At 37.9% G+C, this 16,255-nt stretch overlaps 1 protein-coding gene across 11 annotated transcripts in view; it reads left to right on the top strand.

Annotated features, from left to right (window-relative positions):
- The window catches only part of BMAL2 (basic helix-loop-helix ARNT like 2), a 132,233-nt gene that overhangs the window by 48,591 nt on the left and 67,387 nt on the right, over positions 1–16,255 (top strand). Inside the window, exons 2-3 of one of the 11 annotated variants that reach the window (XM_058743274.1) lie at positions 698–773; positions 1,172–1,271. The exons of 7 other annotated variants lie outside the window; for them this stretch is intronic. The gene's annotated coding sequence lies outside the window, so the exon portion shown is untranslated. The remainder of the gene's footprint in view (positions 1–697; positions 774–1,171; positions 1,272–16,255) is intronic. 3 more of the 11 variants (XM_058743277.1, XM_058743276.1, XM_058743275.1) reach the window with 3 other exon arrangements.

The following is a 16,255-nucleotide window of genomic DNA, read 5'->3' as shown; positions in this document are numbered from 1 at the left end:
AAATAATAATTACCACATTGCTTCTTGCCTTACTCATCATTTATATAATAACCAGCCCTTGGTTATCTGTGGTCAGTTAAATCATATAAAACTCTTGTTTTCCATGTTTATTAAGCCAAATAGATAATAAAGCCAATGTTGAGGATACTTTCTATCTCCTTGTTTCTTTTGTTGCATTAATACAGCTCACAGCCCCCAAATATTCTTTAATGAACTCCCCAAAGCTAGGGTTTGTATGGTGAAATTGATAAGGCAAGGTAAATATTGCAATCTAGAGTACTCCATTTTAGGCTGGTACTTTACATAAATATGATAGTTGATGACAGTTTTTCATGAAAGAAGGGAAAATTTTTGAGTAGGGTGACAAGATGAGAACATAATGAAACATTCTACTTCTTTTTAAGCCTGTTTTTCCCAATATACTTTATAATTTAGCTAAAATTCCCAAGACAGCAGAATCGGTGTTATTCAAATGTAAGTACCCGTGTACTTCCCAGCCCCCCTCTAATTGACTTGAAAGTTATCTACAGGTTGTCTGTATTCTCTTATACTCTCCCAGTAATGTGAATAGTCATAAAAAATAACTGCAGTTGACCAAGTAACTGTCTGGCATTGTTTGCTGATCATTTTGTGGTCCCCACTCAGCTCAAGCTAGAAGTGATTGATTATAAGTTTTATGTTCTTTCTTTTTCTTCAGAATCATAAGCACCATTGTTCTTTCTTAGGATCCAAATAAGATTGTGGCTGTTGAAGTAGAGCAGTGAGCACTAGAGGTAACACAGTTTTATGTCACATATGGGGCATGGATGAGACCTTACAGTGGTTTGGGGAATGAATGGGGAAATGGGGTCATTGGTAGGCGAAATAACAGAAACATGCAAAATACTGACAGATAGTGATCTTTTGGCAGAAGACAACACTAAAGATTAGCCAATTGCCCACATTTTAGAAACTGAAGAAATCAGGAGTCAAAGATATCAAGTGACTTGCCTAACATTACACAACTAGTTAGAATTCCTGATTGTTAGTGTGGTAGTTTCTTCATTACACTGTTTCCTGTCTCTCTGCAATTGGATAGGGTAGCTTACTTCTAGCACATGAGGATAATTATGCTGTCCATTTCCCAACATGTATGGGTAGGTGACCCAAGACCTCCTTTCTTCCATGTCAGGAATCATGACAAAAAAAAAAGAGGTGGAAAAGCTTTCTCAGTACCCTTTTACCTATCTTCTTTCAACAAAGAAATAAATATCAGCAACCAGTGGCAGCAGGTAAGTCCTGGAATTCGACCTGACATAATTCCTACTTGAAGAAGGTGAAGAGGAAGAGAGTCGAAAGAGAGTATACACCCCACTGATTTGCTCATTATCTACCTTAGAGCTTCTCCATTCTGCCCCAATCCTTCTTTCATTCCACCATATTCCATTCCTCTGATGAAATGATGGATGTCAAAGTACTTTATAGGTTTTACAAAATACTAATTGTGTAGCATTTTTCCCAGAGGCTCAGGGTGTGAAAGCCGTTCGGTAGATATGCAGTTGATTTCGTTGGTGGAGCCTCAGAATATTGGGTATTTTTAAACAAAGAATGTATGAGAATGTTTACCATTTTTGCAGCACTCTTGGTTTTGAATGGAGAGCTGGTTCTCTAAAATGGTCATGGATGAAGACTCCCTGGAATGTAGTCATTACAATTTCTTGAGTACCTACTATGTGACACCCAGTAGACTGGGAGGAAGAAATACAGATTAGACAAAAGAAACGTGTACAAATTAGAAAGGTACAGATAACTATTACACATGATAACTGTCATAACATACACCATGGGTCCTTTGGCAACAAAGACAATTGGGCATTTGAATGAGATTGGGATCAGTAGGGAAGGACAGCTTCCTGCAGAGGTTGACTTAAGCTAAGTTGTAAATGAAGAATGGAGGTGAGCCATTCTGTGCAGGAGTAAAGGAGGTATTTTACATAGAAGGAAGAACTGTTCAGAAGCACAGGGCATGAAATATGAAATAACACTCTTTTAATCAGGAGATGTGGTTTGCACAATAAAGCAGAGGGCGTACACAGAGGTGGGTGAGCTATGAGACTTGAGGGATGCACGTGGACTGGGTAGAGAGATCTGTTGAACCAAAGAGTATAGAAATTATCTTGCATGCAGTCAGGAAAACAGAAGGATTTTAAGGATGAGAGGACTTGATCAAATTACATTTAAAAAAATTGTTGGCCTTGGTACGTTTTTTATTTAGTAAAACATATATAACATAAAAATTGCCATTTCAACCATTTTTAACTATACAATTCAGCGGCATTAATTATGTTCACAGTGTTTTGCATTGTTACATTATTACTACTGCCTATTTCCAAAACTTTGTTATTACCCCAGTCAAACTCTGCTCATTAAATAATGATACTCCATACCTCGTTTCCCTCAGTCCCTGGTAACCTCTAGCCTATTTTCTAGTTCTATGATTTTGCCTATTCTAGATATCTTATATAAGTAGAGTCATGCAATGTTTGTCCTTTTGTATCTGGCTTATTTCACTGGGCATTACATTTTCTTTTTTTTTTTTCAATATATGAAATTTATTGTCAAATTGGTTTCCATACAACACCCAGTGCTCATCCCAAAAGGTGCCCTCCTCAATACCCATCACCCACCTTCCCCTCCCTCCCACCCCCCATCAACCCTCAGTTTGTTCTCAGTTTTTAAGAGTCTCTTATGGGCATTAAATTTTCAAATTTTATGTGTGTTACAGCATATATCAGAATTTCATTCATTTCTTTTTATGGCTGAATAATATTCCATTGTATGTATATACCACATCTTTGTACCATTTTTTAAATTTAAGTATAATTGACACACAATGTTACATTAGTATCAGATGCACAACATAGTCAACTTCTCTATGCATTATGGTGTGCTTATCACATAGCTACAGTCTGTCACCATACATCCCTATTACGATATCATTGACAATATTCCCTATGCTGTGCCACTTATTCCTATGACTTACTCATTTTATAAGTGTAAGTTCATATCTCCTACACCCCTTCACCCATTTTGCCCATCCTTCCCTCTGGCAACCATTAATTCTCTGTATTTATAAGTCTGATTCTACTTTTTGTTTATTCATTTGTTTTGTTTTTTAGGTGCCCCATGAGTGAAATCATATGATATTTGTCTTTCTCTTGGTCTGACTTAGTTTACTTAGCAAAATACCCTCTAGCTTCATCCATGTTGTTGCAAATGACCTCATCTTTTATTTGGTGGTGTAATATTCTAATGTGTGTGTGTGTACCACTTCTTTATCCACTTCTCTATTGATGGACACTTAGGTTGCTTCCATATCTTGGCTACTGTAAATAATGTTGGAGTGAACATAAGGCTGCATGTATCTTTTTGAATTAGTGTTTTGGTCTTATTGGGTAAATACCTAGTAGTGGAGTTATTGGATTATATGTTATTTCTGTTATACATTTTTTGAGGAACTTCCATACTGCTTTCCACAGTGGCTATACCAATTTACATTCCCACCATAGTGCATGATATTTTCTCTACATCCTTGCCAACACTTTTGTTACTTCTTACCTTTTTAATTTTAGTCATTCTGACAGATGGAAAGCGGTATCTTATTGTGGTTTTGATTTGCATTTTCCTGATGATTAGTGATTAGCTTTTTTTATGTGTCTGTTGGCCATCTGTATGTCTTTGGAAAACTGCCTATTCAGATCTTCGCCCATTTTTAAATCAGATTGTTTGCTTTTTGGGTGTTGAGTTGTATAAATACCTTATATATTTTGGATATTAACCCCTTATTAGATAGTCATTTGCAAATATCTCCTCCCGTGTAGTAAGTTGCCTTGTTATATTGTTGGTTTCCTTTGCTGCACTAAAGCTTTTTATTTTGATGTAGCCCGATAGTTTATTCTTGTTTTTGTTTCCTTTGTCTTAGGAGATATGTCTAGAACAATATTGTTACAGCCAATGTCAGAGAAATCACTGCCTATGTTCTCTTATAGAATTTTTATGGTTTCAAGTTTCACATATAGGTCTTTAATCCATTTTGAGTTTATTTTTCTGAATGGTGTTAGAGAGGTCCAGTTTTCTCAGAACCATTTGTTGAAGATACTCTCTTTTCCCTATTGCCTAATCTTGCCTAATTTGTCATAGATTAATTGACCATATAATGGTGGGTTTATTTCCAGGCTCTCTATTTGGTCCCATTGATCTATGTGTCTGTTTTTGTGCCAGTACCATGCTGTTTTAATTATTATAGCTTTGTAGTATATCTTGAAATTTGGAACTGTGATACCTCCACTTTTGTTCTTTTTCAAGGTTGCTTTGGCTACTCAGGGTCTTTTGTTGTTTCATACAAATTTTAGGATTGTGCAAGTTCTGTGAAAAATGCTTTTGGTACTTTGAGACGGATTGTACTGAATCTTTAGATTGCTTTGGGTAGCATGGACATTTTAACAATATAAATTCTTCCATTCCATGAACATGGATTATCTTTCCATTTATTTCTGTCATCTGTAATTTCTTTCATCAGTGCCTTATAGTTTTCAGAGTACAGGTCTTTCACCTCCTTGATTAAGTGTATTCCTAGATATTTTAGTCTTTTTGGTGCAATTTTAAATGGGGTTGTTCACTTAAAATCTCTTTCTGCTAGTTTGTTATTAGTGTATAAAACTGTAGCAGATTTTGGTATATTTTGTATACTGCAAATTTACTGAATTTATTAGTTTTTTTTTAAACATTTATTATTGAGAGACAGAGAGACACAGAGTGTGAGCAGGGGAGGTAGAGAGAGGGGGAGACACAGAATCTGAAGCAGGCTCCAGGCTCTGAGCTGTCAGCACAGAGCCTGACACAGGGCTCAAACTCACAAAGTGCAAGATCATGACCTGAGCCAAAGTTGGTTGTCCAACCAACTGAGCCACACAGGCGCCCCTAAATTTATTAGTTTTAATAGTTTTTTGATGGAGCCTTTATGGTTTTCTATGTTATGTCAAGTCATCTGTAAATAGTGACAGTTTCACTTCTTCCTTATCGATATGATTGCCTCTTATTTCTCTTTCTAGTCTGATTGCTATGGTTAGGACTTCTAGTTGAATAACAATGGTGAGTGGACATCTTTGTTTTGTTCCTGATTATAGAGGAAAATCTCTCAGTTCTTTACCACTGAGTATGATGATGGCTGTGGGTTTTCATATATGGCCTGTATTATGTTGAGGTGTGTTCCCTCTAAACCCACTTCGTTGAGAGTTTTCATCATGAATGGATGTTGAATTTTGTCAGATGCTTTTACTGCATCTATTGAGATCATATGATTTTTATCCTTAGTGTTGTTGATATGGTTCATCATATTGATTGATTTATAAATAATGAATCATCCTTGCATTCTTGGAATAAATCCACTAGATCGTGGTGAGTGGTCCCTTTTAATGTATTGTGGAATGTAGTTTGCTAATACTTTGTTGAGAATTTTTGGATCTATATTCATCAGAGATATTGAGATATTGGCTTGTAGGGGTTTGTGTGTGGGTGTGTGTGCGTGTGTGTGTCTGGTTTTGGTATCAGGGTAATGCTGGCCTAGCAGAATATATTTGGAAGCTTCCCTTTTTCTGTTTAGAATAGATTGAGAATAGGTATTAACTCTTCTTTAAATGTTTAGTAGAATTCACCTGTGAATCCATCAGGTCTTTAACTTTTATTTTTTGGTCATTTTTGATTACCAATTCAATTTCATTACTAGTAGTTGGTATGTTCACATGTTCTTTCTTCCTGATTTGGTTTTAGGAGATTGTACATTTCTAGGAATTTATCCATTTCTTTTAGCTTGTCCAATAATTTTTGCTATATAATTTTTTGTAGTGTTTTCTTATAATCCTTCTGTATTTCTGTGATCTTATTTTTCCTCTTTTGCTTCTGATTTTATTTGGGTCCTTTCTCTTTTTTTTTTCTTGATGAGTCTGCCTCAGGGTTTATCAATTTTGTTTATCTTTTCAAACAACCAGCTCTTAGTTTTATTGATTTTTTTTTTCTATTTTTTTCTTAGTCTCTCTATCATTTGTTTTTGCTCTGGTCTTTATTCTTCCTTCCTTCTACTCACCTTCCTTCTAATTCCTTCCTTCTACTCACCTTGAGCTTTGTTTCTCTTTTTCTAGTTCTTTTAAGCATAAGGTTAGATTTTTTTTTGAGCTTGCTTTCTTTCTCCTTTTTTCTCTTTTTGTTTTGTTTTTGTTTTTTGAGATCGGCTTGTATTGCTCTATATTTTCCTCCTAGAACTGTTTTTGCTGCGTCCCAAAGGTTTTGGACTATTGTATTTTCATTTTTCTCTGTGTATTTAAAAATTTTCCCTTTGATTTCTTTATTGACCCATTGGTTGTTTAGCAGTGTGTTCTTTAGCCTCCATGTGTTTGTGTGTTTGTTTGTTTTTTAATGATTGATTTCTAGTTGCATACTGTTGTGGTTGAAAACATGCATGGTATGGGGCGCCTGGGTGGCGCAGTCGGTTAAGCGTCCGACTTCAGCCAGGTCACAATCTCGCGGTCCGTGAGTTCGAGCCCCGCATCAGGCTCTGGGCTGATGGCTCAGAGCCTGGAGCCTGTTTCCTCTTCTGTGTCTCCCTCTCTCTCTGCCCCTCCCCCGTTCATGCTCTGTCTCTCTCTGTCCCAAAAATAAATAAAAAACGTTGAAAAAAAAAAAATTTAAAAAAAGAAAACATGCATGGTATGGATTTCAATCTTCTGAAATTTATTGAGACTTTTGTTTTTATGGCCTAACATGTGATCTGCTCTGCAGAATGTTTCATGCACACTTAAAAACAATGTGTATACTGTTATTTTTAGATGGAATGTTCTGTGTATATCTGTTAAGTCCATCTGGTCTAATGTGTTGTTCAAAGCCAGTGTTTCCTTGTTGTTTTTCTGCCTGGATGATCTACCCATTGATATTTGCTTTATTTAGGCGCTCCTATGTTGGTTGTGTGGGTATTTACAACATATCCTCTTATTGGATTAAGCCCTTTATCAGTATGTAATGGCCTTCTTTGACTCTTGTTACAGTTTTCATTTTAAAGTCTATTTTGTCTGATAGAAGTATTGCTACCCTGGACTTTTCCCCCAACACTTCCATTTGCATGGAATATTTTTTCTATCCTTTTACTTTCAGTCTACATGTGTTTTGGGGTCTGAGGTGAGTCTCTTGTAGACAGCATTTGTTTTTTTATCCATTCTGCCACCCTATGTCTTTTGATTACAGTATTTAGGCTATTTACATTTAAACTGATTATTGGTAGGGGCGCCTAGGTGACTCAGTCGGTTAAGTGTCCGACTTCGGCTCAGGTCATGATCTCACGGCTCATGAGTTCGAGCCCCGCGTCGGTCTCTGTGCTGACAGCTCAGAGCCTGGAGCCTGTTTCAGATTCTGTGTCTCCCTCTCTCTCTCTCTGACCCTCCCCCATTCATCCTCTGTCTCTCTCTGTCTCAAAAGTAAATAAACATTAAAAAAAAATTTTTTTTTAACTGATTATTGGTAGGTATATACTTATTGCCATTTTTTTCTCTGGTTGTTTTTGTAGTTCTTCTCTGTAGTTCTTTCTCTTGTTGTCTTTCTTTGTGATTGATGAGTTTCTGTAGCATCATGTTTGGCTTTCTTTTTCTTTTTTCATGTCTATTGTAGTTTTGGGGTTTGTGGTACCATGGGGTTCATATATAACATCCTAAGTAATAGCATTCTTTTTAAGTTGATGGTCATTTGAGTTCAAACACATTCTTTTTTTTTTTTTTTTTTTTTTTTTTTTTCAACGTTTTTTATTTTTATTTTTGGGACAGAGAGAGACATAGCATGAACGGGGGAGGGCCAGAGAGAGAGGGAGACACAGAATCGGAAACTGGCTCCAGGCTCTGAGCCATCAGCCCAGAGCCTGACGCGGGGCTCGAACTCACGGACCGCGAGATCGTGACCTGGCTGAAGTCGGACGCTTAACCGACTGCGCCACCCAGGCGCCCCTCAAACACATTCTTAAAAAAGATTTGTTTTGTTCTTTCCTCCATGTTTTATGTATATGCTGTCATATTTTATATCTTTATTCATAATTTTCTAACATCTAATGGCCATTTCTTTTCCACTTAAACAATTTCCTTTAGCATTTCTTATAAGGTTAGTTATGTGGTAATAAAATCATTTTGGGGGCGCCTGGGTGGCGCAGTCGGTTAAGCGTCCGACTTCAGCCAGGTCACGATCTCGCGGTCCGTGAGTTCGAGCCCCGCGTCAGGCTCTGGGCTGATGGCTCGGAGCCTGGAGCCTGTTTCCGATTCTGTGTCTCCCTCTCTCTCTGCCCCTCCCCCGTTCATGCTCTGTCTCTCTCTGTCCCAAAAATAAATAAAAAACGTTGAAAAAAAAATAAATAAATAAATAAAAAAAAAAATCATTTTGGTGGTGGTAGAGGGAGGGGGAATTCTTTATCTCTCCTCCAGCTCTGAATGATAACCTTGCCAGGTAGAGTATTCTTGGTTGTAAGTTTTTTCCATCTTACTTTGAATATATCATGTCACTCCCTTTTGGCTTACAAAGTTTCTGCTGAAAACTGAGCTGATAGCCTTTTAGGGTTTTTGTTGTAGGTAAATTTTTGTTTCTCTCTTGCTGCTTTTGAAAATTTGTCTTTGGGAGTGCCTGGGTGGCTTAGTCAGTTAAGCATCCAACTCTTGATTTTTGGCTCAGGTCATGATGTCATGGTTTGTGAGATCAAGCCCTATGTCAGGCTCTGGGCTGGCAGCACAGAGCCTGCTTGGGGTTCTCTCTCTCTCTCTCTCTCTCTCTCTCTCTCTGTCCCTCTCCCTTCCTCTCTCTCTGTTCCTCCCCCACCCACATTCTCTCTCTCTCTGTCTCTCTCTCTCTCTCTCTCTCTCTCTCTCACACACACACACACACACACAAAATAAATAAATAAACTTAAAAAAAAAAATCTCTCTTTTTTAAGTAGGTTCTATGCCCAGTGTGGGACTTAAATGTCATGACCCTGAGATCAAGAGTAGTGTGCTCTACTGACTGAGCTAGCCAGGCACCCCAAGTCACTCTTAATCTTTAACCTTTGACATTTTAATTATTATGTGTCTTGGTTTGGACCTCCTTGGGTTCATCTTGTTTAGAACTCTGTGCTTCTTGAACCTGGATGCCTATTTCCTTCTCTATGTCAGGGAAGTTTTCAGCTATTTTTTCAAATAGGATTTTTCCCTCTCTCTTGCTTCTTCTAGGTCCCCTATAATGAGAATGTTTTTTCACTTGATGCTGTCCAAAAGATCCCTTAATCTACCTTCATTTATTACTATTTTCTCTTTTTATCCTTTAGCTTATGTGCATTTCATTACTCTGTCTTCCAGATCACTGATATGTTCTTCTGCATCCTCTAAACTGTTGATTCTCTCTAATATATTTTTTTTTATTTCAGTTATCATATTCTCCAACTCTGGTTCTTTTTTACATTTTCTATCTCTTTATTGAGGTCCCAATGAGTTAATCTACTCTTCTCTGCAGTCCAGTGAGCATCTGTATGATAATTACCTTAAATTCTTTATTAAGCATATTGCTTACCTCCATTTCATTTAGGTCCTTTCTCTGAGTTTTTGTCTTGTTCTTTCCTTCAGAGTATATTTCTCTATCTCCCCATTTCACTTGACTTCTTATATTTGTTTCTATGAATTAGGCAGATAACTACTTCTAAACTTGAAATAATTGTCTTGTGTTATTCCCTATGTAGACCTTGTGTACTTGGTGGCTTTCACTGGCTGGAGATGTGTCTAGCATGAGCTGGGTGTCCCAGGACTCTCCACACAGTGGGTACCCTGGCAGGATAGCTGAAGTGGGTACAGGTCAGTGCAGTCCCTGCACTCTTCATGCAGCAGGTACCCCGGCAGGATAGTGGGTTCATGCAGGAGTTTCCTAAGGCTCTACACCCAGAAGGAACCTTGGCAGGATAGTTGAATCTGAAGTGGGTTTTATTCGGGGTGTCCTGGGGCTCTCCACAAAGAGGGCACCCTAGTAGGACAGCTGAAGCTGAAGTGGTTATATGTCGTGGGATCCCAGGGCTCTCCAAGCACTGGGCACCCTGTCCTGACAGCTAAAGCTGAAGATGCAGGCCAGTGTTTCAGATTGTGTACACTGAGGGCACTCTGGCAGGACAGCTGAAATGAGTGCAGGCTGGGGTTTCTGGGGGCACTGCATGCAGGGGGTGCCCTGGTGGGATGACTAGAGTTAAGGCAGTATGTGGACCAGGAGACCCCTCAGCTCTATACACAGTGAGTGTCCTGGTAGGATAGCTGAAGTGGGTGCAAACAAGTATGTTCCAGGACTGTCTGTACAGAGAGTGACTTGGAGAGGTGATGTACCTGGGCAGGGAGGGGTCCTGGGGTGCTCTGCCCAGGGGTTGCCATATATCACATTTGGTTTATTCATCTGTTGTGCATTTAGGTTGTTCTTATCTTTTGCCTATTGTGAATAATGCTGTTATGAACATTGGTGTACACATATCTGTTTGAGTCCTTGCTTTAAGTTCCTTCGGGTGTATACCTAGGAGTGGAATTGCTGGGTCATAAGGTAATTCTGCTTAGTTTGTGAGGAACCACAACTGTTTTCCACAGTGGCTGTACCATTATATATTCCCACCAGCAAAGTGCGAGGGATCCAGTTTCTCCATATCCTTGCTGACACTTGTTATTTTCCATTTTTAAAAAGAATATAGCTATCCTACCAGGTGCAAAGTGGAGCAGAGTTACATCTTCAGAGAATCATTATGGAAAACAGCATGAAGGATGGGTTGAAAGGGGAAAATCCAGCAGGCAGAGAAAATAGCTGAGAAGTTCTTGCTAGGGGTTGTTTTCTGAGCATTGGTCTAAGAGAGTAGCTCTGGACAGCAGGACATGAAAAGGGAGAGACCTATTATGACACATTTAAAAGAGAATTAATGACTGTTGTTTAGGGAGAGCAGGCATGCAAGAAGTGTCCAACAAGTTTTCTGACTTGGTTACCTACATGGAGGATGGTATTATATGTTGAGATTGAGGGATAGATGATGAATTCAGTTTTGGACACAATGAGAATATATTATTTCTGGGATCTTCAAGTAGGCAGTTGGATGTGAGGGTCTGGAACTCAGGGTTGAGTCCTAGTCTGGAGAAAGAGATTCACACATCATTAATGTACAGACACAAGTGCAGGGATTGGCATGGATGCAGTCACTGGGGGAGGTGTGTGGAGTGGGAAGACTTGGGGGCTGAGGATATACTCTGGGGGTACTTGGGCCTAGACACAGTAAAGGCAGGAGGGAATCCTACCACAAATGTGAGAAGACATGGCTCTGAAGTAGGAGTATGTCAGAAACCAAAGGAAGAGGGATTTCAAAAGAGGAAGGCATGGAGCGAAGCAAATCGGGGAGATGTTTGGATTGTATTTGCTCCTAATTTCATTCGTCTTTGTTTGATGTAGGGAGAAGGCCTACATTTCATTCAAAATGCAGTGAAAGTAGTTTTTAAGGAAAACTTGCACTGTATTTTGAAAAAAATTATGTCTCTATCATATAAGATGCTACAGTAAGAAAGTGCATCTAAATAATGCGAACATTATTGATATCAGAAAGCTTGTTAAATCCATATGTAAAAATATGACTATAGACCAAATGCCAGTATGGAGAAAAAAATATAGATAGCAAATTTACTAATTACCTAGGTTTGTGCTGCAAACAAGAAGTGAATTGTTTGGCTAACACAATCATGCCTTTTTCCTGTTCTACCAGGGACCATGAAATAGTGGTATATTTGGCTTTCGTAAGTACAGTAGGTTGGGATTTCACCAAAGAGGTGAATTCAGTGAGTGAGTTCATTTGCCAAAACATCTATAATCAAAAAAAAGCATGATTCATAACAGCTAAAGTTTGTCTTTTGAAATTGAAGTAATGTGTATGCATATACAGTTCCAGACCAATAGGAAGAAAATCATTCACCTGTAAAATTATTTTCTGTTTTATTCCCTAAGTATGATGTTAGACTAAAAGGGGAAAAGAGAAAAGAAGCTGACTTAATCTAACCTAGTTTTTTGCTTCAGAGACCAATCACAGAGCAGACTGGAAATGATGACAGCAACAGGAGAGGCTTAATGGAAGACATACCAGCCTCCTGTTAGGTATATGACCTTGAGCAGTCATTAACCTTAGTGGCCTCAATTCCATCCTCTGTAAAATGGGGATGGTGACAACTACATGATTCTCAAATGTGAGAATCAGATAACATATGTGAAAAAATATATACATATATATAAACTTTGGTTACGAATTCCTTGTTTGTTTGTTTTTTTAATGTAATTTACTGTCAAGTTAGCTAACATATAGTGTATACAGTGTGCTCTTGGTTTGGGGGTAGATTCCCGCGATTCACTTCTTACATATAACACCCAGTGCTCATCTCAACAAGTGCCCTTCTCAATGCCCATCACTCATTTTCCCCGCTCCCCCACCCTCCCCATCAACCCTCAGTTCTTTGTATTTAAGAGTCTTTTATGGGTTTGCCTCCCTTTCTGTTTGAAACTATTTTTTTTCCCTTTGCCTTCCCCCCATGGTCTTCTGTTAAGTTTCTCAAGTTCCACCCATGTGAAAACATATGATATCTATCTTTCTCTGACTGACTTATTTCACTTAGCATAATACCTCCAGTTCCATCCATGTTGCTGCAAATGGCAGGATTTCATTCTTTCTCATTGCCAAGTAGTATTCCATATTATATATAAACCACATCTTCTTTATTCATTCATCAATTGATGGACATTTGGGCTCTTTGGATAATTTGGCTATCGTTGAAAGTGCTGCTATAAACTTTGGGGTACATGTGCCCCTATGAATCAGCACTCCTGTATCCTTTGGATAAATTCCTAGTAGTGCTATTGCTGGGTCATAGGGTAGTTCTATTTTTAATTTTTGAGGAACCTCACAATGTTTTCCAGAGCAGCTGCACCAGTTTGCATTCCCACCAACAGTGCAAGAGGGTTGCTGTTTCTCCACATCCTCGCCAGCATCTATAGTTTCCTGGTTTGTTCATTTTAGCCACTCTTACCAGTGTGAAGGGGTATCTCAGTGTGGCTTTGATTTGTTATTTTCCTGATGATGAGTGATGTTGAGCATATTTTCATGTGTCTGTTGGCCATCTGGATGTCTTCTTTGGAAAAGTGTCTATTCATTCTTCTGCCCATTTCTTCACTGGATTATTTGTGTTTTTTTTTTTTTTTATGGTGCTGAGTTTGGTAAGTTCTTTATAGATTTTGGATACTAACCCTTTATGTAATATGTCATTTGCAAATATCTTTTCCCATTCCATAGGTTGCCTTTTAGTTTTATTGATTGTTTCCTTTGCAGTGCAGAAGCTTTTAATCTTGATGAGGTCCCAATAGTTTATTTTTGCTTTTATTTCCCTTGCCTTCGCAGATGTGTCAAGTAAGAAGTTGCTGTGGCTGAGGTCAAAGAGATTGTTGCCTGTTTTCTCCTTTGGGGTTTTGATGGTTTCTTGTCTCACATTTAGGTCTTTCAACCATTTTGAGTTTGTTTTTGTGTATGGTGTAAGAAAGTGGTCCAGTTTCATTCTTCTGCATGTTGCTGTCCAGTTATCCCAGCACCATTTGCAAAAGAGACTGTCTTTTTTCCATTGGATACTCTTTTCTGCTTTGTCAAAGATTAGTTGGCCATACATTTGGGGATCTGATTCCAGGTTCTCTATTCTATTCCATTGGTCAATGTGTCTGTTTTTGTGCCAATACCATACTGTTTTGGTAATTACAGCTTTGTAATACAGGCTAAAGTCTGGGATTGTGATGCCTCCCACTTTGGTTTTCTTTTTCAACATTACTTTGACTATTCAGGGTCTTTTGTGGTTCCATACAAATTTTAGGATTGTTTGTTTCAGATTTGGGAGGAATGCCAGTGCAATTTTGATTTGGATTGCATTGAATGTGTAGGTTGCTTTGGGTAGTATTGAGATTTTAACAGTATTCTTCCAATCCATGAGCATGGAATGTTTTTCCATTTCTTTGTATCTTCTTTGATTTCCTTCATAAGCTTTGTATAGTTTTCAGCATACAGATCTTTTACATCTTTGGTTAGGTTTATTCCTAGGTATTTTAAAATATTTTTGACACAGTACCACAACTATGAAAGCTATTTTTTATTCAGACAGTGAGAAGGAAAAGCATCCCTTAAGTTTTTATCTTAGTGGCTCTTTTTATCTGGCATATTTATAAGCATCTCTTTATAAAGTTTATTAATTTTTCTATAGAGAGAATGAATTTTTAAGCAAGAAAATATTAAAAACTCAAAATATGTCAGATAAATATAATAGTTCAAAGGTAAGCTAAACTTGGAAAATGATAATTGTTGAGTCAAGAGGGAAATTTGGCAAGATGAATCAGAAACCTTAAAATAGTTATCCATGGGGCGCCTGGGTGGCGCAGTCGGTTAAGCGTCCGACTTCAGCCAGGTCACGATCTCGCGGTCCGTGAGTTCGAGCCTCGCGTCAGGCTCTGGGCTGATGGCTCGGAGCCTGGAGCCTGTTTCCGATTCTGTGTCTCCCTCTCTCTCTGCCCCTCCCCCGTTCATGCTCTGTCTCTCTCTGTCCCAAAAATAAATTAAAAACGTTGAAAAAAAAAATAAAAAAAAGTTATCCATAACATTGTATTTCTGAAGGGTTATCATGGGAAAAATAATCAAATATGCATGCACCACAATAGTATTAGCTATATTATTTATAATATTGAAATATCCAGTAATAGAAAATGATTAGATTATGGTTTAGCTAACCAATGGGCTGTTTAATCATTTTCAGTCCTTTTCCCCAAGAATATCTGATGGTGTGGGAAATATTTGTGTTACAATGTTAAGTGAATAAGACAAGCTATAAAAAATTATACACTATTATCTGAACTTTATTCATTATATGTAATATTCTATATATTATACATTCCATATATAGTATATATTCTATTTCTATATGGAACACACATCTCCATAAATAGACTATACACACATATACACCATATCTAAATTAAATAGTCAAAGCTGTTTTCTGTATGTATCTAGATACATGTTTAAGAAAAAGACTGGAAGGAGACAGTAAAATACTAACTATGATAATTTCCAGGTGATATTATGGGTACTTTCTTCCGAGTTTTTCAAGTCCCCCCTGAAAAATGATGCATTTGGAAATATATTTTTTAAATATGTATTTTTAGAAAACAACTTGCCTCTTTTTCTCTCTCTCCTTTATAACCATGGATTAGCTTTGTTCTACAGGTGTATTTATATCTAATGATCAGCATGGATTCTTACATTGCTGTCTTTCACTCTTTTGGTTGTCTGAATGTCCATTTCTAATAGATTCTTTAGGAAGGGCTCATGGGATCATTGTAGCCTGAAAGTTGGCAAGTTTATAATAGTTTGTTTGCAGCTTTGTACTTGGAGGTCAATTTGGGTAGATATAAAATCCTGGACTCATATTTCCCTTCCTTGAGTATCTTAAATTTGGGCACTAAGAATTGTTGAAAAATCTACTAACAATCTTGTTTTCTTTTCCTTATTAGTGACTTAGCCTTTCTGCCTGGTTGTCCAGTGATTTTTTTTTTCTTTTCTTTAAAGTAGTTTTAACTATGGGGCACCTGGGTCGCTCAGTTAAGTGTCCCACTCTTGATTTCACAGTTTGTGAGTTCGAGCCCCACATTGGGCTCTGCACTCTCAGCACCAAGCCTGCTTGGGATTCTCTCTGTCTTCTCTCTCTGCCCCTCCCTTGCTTGCACGTGCTTGCTCTCTCTCTCAAAATAAATAAATAAACTTTAAAGAAAAATAAAGTAGTTTTAATTATGATTCCTTGTTGGCCATGCTAACATGGTTATGGTATCCTTTCAATATATAATTCCGGGATTTTTTCCAAATTTTAGAAAAATGTTCTGGAATTATAGGTTTTTTTTTATTTTTTAATATATGAAATTTACTGTCAAATTGGTTTCCATACAACACCCAGTGCTCATCCCAAAAGGTGCCCTCCTCAATACCCATCACCCACCCTGCCCTCCCTCCCACCCCCCATCAACCCTCAGTTTGTTCTCAGTTTTTAACAGTCTCTTATGCTTTGGCTCTCTCCCACTCTAACCTCTTTTTTTTTTTTTTTTTTTTCCTTCCCCTCCCCCATGGGTTTCTGTTACGTTTCTCAGGATCCAC

Source organism: Neofelis nebulosa, chromosome 8, assembly GCF_028018385.1.
Source record: "Neofelis nebulosa isolate mNeoNeb1 chromosome 8, mNeoNeb1.pri, whole genome shotgun sequence".
NCBI lineage: Eukaryota > Metazoa > Chordata > Mammalia > Carnivora > Felidae > Neofelis > Neofelis nebulosa.
The sequence above is the reverse complement of the archived record's forward strand: the minus strand, read 5'-3'. Positions and strand labels throughout refer to the sequence as shown.